Source organism: Triticum dicoccoides, chromosome 7A (assembly GCF_002162155.2).
Source record: "Triticum dicoccoides isolate Atlit2015 ecotype Zavitan chromosome 7A, WEW_v2.0, whole genome shotgun sequence".
Lineage (NCBI taxonomy): Eukaryota > Viridiplantae > Streptophyta > Magnoliopsida > Poales > Poaceae > Triticum > Triticum dicoccoides.
The window spans coordinates 623,514,673-623,520,636 of record NC_041392.1 but is presented as its reverse complement, the minus strand read 5'-3'; positions in this window follow the sequence as shown (position 1 = coordinate 623,520,636).

Below are 5,964 nucleotides of genomic sequence, written 5' to 3'. Positions count from 1 at the left end.
TAAAGCCCAAAATATTGCCCAAAACAGTAGATAATATAGCATGGAGCAATCAAAAATTATAGATACGTTGGAGACGTATCAAGCATCCCCAAGCTTAATTCCTGCTCGTCCTCGAGTAGGTAAATCATAAAAACAGAACTTTTGATGCGGAGTGCTACTTGGCATAATTTCAATGTAATTCTTCTTAATTGTGGCATGAATATTCAGATCCATAAGATTCAAGACAAAAGTTCATATTGACATAGAAATAATAATACTTCAAGCATACTAACAAAGCAATCATGTCTTCTCAAAATAACATGGCCAAAGAAAGCTATCCCTACAAAATCATATAGTCTGGCTATGCTCCATCTTCACCACACAACATATTTAAATCATGCACAACCCTGATGACAAGCCAAGCAATTGTTTCATACTTTTGGTGTTCTCAAACTTTTTCAATCTTCACGCAATACATGAGCGTGAGCCATGGATATAGCACTATAGGTGGAATAGAATGGTGGTTGTGGAGAATACAAAAGTGAGAAGATAGTCTCACATCGACTAGGGGTATCAACGGGCTATGGAGATGCCCATCAATAGATATCAATGTGAGTGAGTAGGGATTGCCATGCAACGGATGCACTAGAGCTATAAATATATGAAAGCTCAACAAAAGAAACTAAGTGGGTGTGCATCCAACTTGCTTGCTCATGAAAACCTAGGGAATTTTGAGGAAGCCCATCATTGGAATATACAAGCCAAGTTCTATAATGAAAGATTCCCACTAGTATATGAAAGTGACAACATATGAGACTCTCTATATGAAGAACATGGTGCTACTTTGAAGCACACTATATGAGACTCGCTATATCATGGTGCTACTTTGAAGCACAAGTGTGGAAAAAAGGATAGTAGCATTGCCCCTTTTTATTTATTTTCTTTTTTGGGACTTCCTTTTTTTATTTGGCCTTTTTTTTATTTGGCCTTTCTTTTTTTATTTGGCCTTTCTTTTTTTGGGGACAATGCTCTATTGAATGATGATCATCACACTTCTATTTATTTACAACTCAATGATACAACTCGATACTAGAACAAAGTATGACTCTATATGAATGCCTCTGGCGGTGTACCGGGATATGCAATGAATCAAGAGTGACAAGTATGAAAGAATTATGAACAGTGGCTTTGCCACAAATACTATGTCAACTACAAGATCATGCTAAGCAATATGACATTGATGAATGTGTCATGATGAACGGAATGGTGGAAAGTTGCATGGCAATATATCTCGGAATGGGTATGGAAATGCCATAATAGGTAGGTATGGTGGCTGTTTTGAGGAAGGTATATGGTGGGTTTATGGTACCGGCGAAAGTTGCGCGGTACTAGAGAGGCTAGCAATGGTGGAAGGGTGAGAGTGCGTATAATCCATGGACTCAACATTAGTCATAAAGAACTCACATACTTATTGAAAAAATCTATTAGTTATCGAAACAAAGTACTACGTGCATGCTCCCAGGGGGATGGATTGGTAGGAAAAGACCATCGCTCGTCCCCGACCGCCACTCATAAGGAAGACAATCAATAAATAAATCATGCTCCGACTTAATCACATAACGGTTCACCATACGTGCATGCTACGGGAATCACAAACTTCAACACAAGTATTTATCAAATTCACAACTACTCAACTAGCATGACTCTAATATCACCATCTCCATATCTCAAAACAATCATCAAGCATCAAACTTCTCTTAGTATTCAACACACTCATAAGAGAATTTTATTATTCCTGAATACCTAGCATATTAGGATTTTAAGCAAATTACCATGCTATTTAAGACTCTCAAAATAATCTAAGTGAAGCATGAGAGTTCATCTATTTCTTCAAAATAAAACTACGACCATGCTCTAAAAGGATATAAGTGAAGCACTAGAGCAAACAACAAACTACTCCGAAAGATATAAGTGAAGATCAATGAGTAGTCGAATAATTATGCAACTATGTGAAGACTCTCTAACATTTAATAATTTCAGATCTTGGTACTCTATTCAAACAGCAATCAAAACAAAATAAAATGACATCTAAGAATAGCAAACATCATGTGAAGAAGCAAAAACTTAGGATCAACCGATACTAACCGATAATTGTTGAAGAAGAAAGGTGGGATGCCAACCGGGGCATCCCCAAGCTTATATGCTTGAGACTTCTTGAAATATTATCTTGGGGTGCCTTTGGCATCCCCAAGCTTGAGCTTTTGTGTCTCCTTAATTCCTCTCATATCAGGGTCTCCCTAAATCTCAAAAGCTTCATCCACACAAAACTCAACAAGGACTCGTGAGATAAGTTAGTATAAACCATTGCAAAACCTTATCATACTCTACTGTAGCAAATCACTAAAATTATTATTCAACATTGCATACTAAATGCCTCTGCATATTTAATAATCCTATCCTCAAATAGAATCATTAAAGAAGCAAACATATGCAAACAATGCAAACATAACAGGAATCTGGATAAACAGGATAGTCTGTAAAGAATGCTGCAACATCCATACTTCCTTAGCTCCAAAAATTATGAAAGAAAATTCCCACTGTAGTAAATTTATCAGAGCTTAATATGCAAAATGTTTCAACATTTTATCACATTCTGACTTTTCTAGGGAATTATTGCAACAGCGGTGAACTTTCTGTTTTCAAACAGCAACATGTATACTTGTAACATAGGCATAGTAAAGGCTATCAATGCCACTTTTATTGAAATAAAAGATGCAAAACATTGTTCTAAATAACAGCAAGAAAATCCTAACAAAATAAATTGACGCTCCAAGCAAAACACATATCATGTGGCGAATAAAAATGTAGCTCCAAGTAAAGTTACCGATGAACGAAGACGAAAGAGGGGATGCCTTCCGGGGCATCCCCAAGATTAGGCTCTTGGCTATCCTTGAATATTACCTTGGGTTTCCTTGGGCATCCCCAATATTAGGCTCTTTCCACTCCTTATTCCATAGTCCATTGAATCCCAAAACATGAAAACTTCACAATACAAAACTTAACAGAAAACTCGTAAGCTCCGTTAGTATAAGAAAGCAAATCACCATCATAAGTTACTGTAATGAACTCATTATAAATTCATATTGGTGTAATATCTACTGTATTCCAACTTCTATATGGTTCATACCCTCCGATACTACTCATAGATTCATCAAAATAAGCAAACAACACATCGAAAACAGAATCTGTCAAAAACAGAACAGTCTGTAGTAATCTGGATCAAACGTATACTTCTGGAACTCATAAAATTCTAAAATAAATTGCTGGGCCTGAGGAATTTATCTATTAATCATATGAAAAAATTATTAACTAAATATCACTATCCAAATAAAAATGACAGCAGTTCTCGTGAGCGCTAAAGTTTCTGTTTTTGACAGCATGATCAACAAGACTTTCCCCAAGTCTTCCCAACGGTTCTACTTGGCACAAACACTAATTAAAAGCATAAAACCACATCTAAACAGAGGCTAGATGAATTATTTATTACTAAACAGGAACAAAAAGCAAGTAACAAAAGTAAAGTTGGGTTGCCTCCCAACAAGCGCTATCGTTTAACGCCCCTAGCTAGGCATGATGATTTCAATGATGCTCACATAAAGGATAAGAATTGAAACATAAAGAGTGCATCATGAAGAATATGACTAACACATTTAAGCCTCACCCACTTCCTATGTATAGGGATGTTGCGAGCAAACAATTTATGGGAACAATAATCAACTAGCATAGGATGGCAAAAATAGCATAACTTCAAAACTTTAAGCACATAGAGAGGAAGCTTGATATTATTGCAATTCCTACAAGCATATATTCCCCCCTCATAATAATTGTCAGTAGCATCATGAATGAATTCAACAATATAACCAACACCTAAAGCATTCTTTTCATGATCTACAAGCATAGAATTTTTACTACTCTCCACACAAGCAAAATTGTTCTCATTAATAGTAGTGGGAGCAAGCTCGACAAAATAATTATCATGTGAGGAATAATCCAATTGAAAACTAAAATCATGATGACAAGTTTCATGGATATCATTATTTTTTATAGCATACAAGTCATCACAATAATCATCATAGATAGCAACCTTGTTCTCATAATCAATTGGAACCTCTTCCGGAATAGTGGATTCATCACAAAATAAAGTCATGACCTCTCCAAATCCTCTTTCATAAATATAATCATCATAAATAGGAGACATGGTTTCATCATAATAAATTTTCTCATCAAAACTTGGGGGACAAAAAATATCATCTTCATCAAACATAGCTTCCCCAAGCTTGTGGCTTTGCATATCATTAGCATCATGGATATTCAAGGAATTCATACTAACAACATTGCAATCATGCTCATCATGAAAATATTCAGTGCCAAACATTTTATAGATTTCTTCTTCTAGCACTTGAGCACAATTATCCTTTCCATCATACTCACGAAAGATATTAAAAAAGGTGAAGCGTATGAGCCAAACTCAATTCCATTTTTCTATAGTTTTCTTTTATAAACTAAACTAGTGATAAAACAAGAAATTAAAAGACTCGATTGCAAGATCTAAAGATATACCTTCAAGCGCTAACCTCCCCGGCAATGGCGCCAGAAAAGAGCTTGATGTCTACTACACAACCTTCTTCTTGTAGATGTTGTTGGGCCTCCAAGTGCAGAGGTTTGTAGGCAGTAGCAAATTTCCCTCAAGTGGATGACCTAAGGTTTATCAATCCGTAGGAGGCGTAGGATGAAGATGGTCTCTCTCAAGCATCCCTGCAACCAAACAACAAAGAGTCTCTTGTGTCCCCAACACACCCAATACAATGGTAAATTGTATAGGTGCACTAGTTCGGCGAAGAGATGGTGATACAAGTGCAATATGGATAGTAGATAATAGTTTTTGTAATCTGAAATAATAAAAACAGCAAGGTAGCAAGTGATAAAAGTGAGCGTAAATGGTATTGCAATGATGGTAAACAAGGCCTAGGGTTCATACTTTCACTAGTGTAAGTCCTCTCAACAATAATAACATAATTGGATCATATAACTATCCCTCAACATGCAACAAAGAGTCACTACAAAGTCACTAATAGCGGAGAACGAACGAAGAGATTATGGTAGGGTAGGAAACCACCTCAAGGTTATTCTTTCCAATCAATCCGTTGTGGTATTCCTATAGGTGTCACAAACAGCCCTAGAGTTCATACTAGAATAACACCTTAATATACAAATCAACCAAAACCCTAATTTCACATAGATACTCCAATGTCACCTCAAGTATCCATGGGCATGATTATACGATATGCATCACACAATCTCAGATTCATCTATTCAACCAACACAAAGGACCTCAAAGAGTGCCCCAAAGTTCTACCGGAGAATCACGACGAAAACGTGTGCCAACCCCTATGCATAGGTTCCCAATGTCACGAAACCAGCAAGTTGGTCACCAAAATATACATCAAGTGGCACGTGGTATCCCATTGTCACCACAGATATCCACGACAAGACATATATCAAGTGTTCTCAAGTCTTTAAAGACTCAATCCGATAATATTACTTCAAAGGGGAAACCCGATTAATTACAAGAGAGAAGAGGGGGAGGAGAAACATAAGATCCAACTATAATAGAAAAGCTCGCGATACATCAAGATCGTATCATCTCAAGAACATGCGAGAGAGAGAGATCAAACACATAGCTACTGGTACATACCCTCAGCCCCGAGGGAGAACTACTCCCTCCTCGTCATGGAGAGCGCCGGGATGATGAAGTTGGCCACCGGTGAGGGATTGCCCCCTCCGGCAGGGTGCCGAAACGGGTCTAGATTGGTTTTAGGTGGTTACGGAGGCCTCTGGCGGAGGAACTCCCGATCTATGTTACGTTCTGGAAGTTTTAGGGTACGTGGATATATATAGGTGCAGGAGGTACGTCTGGGGAGCCAT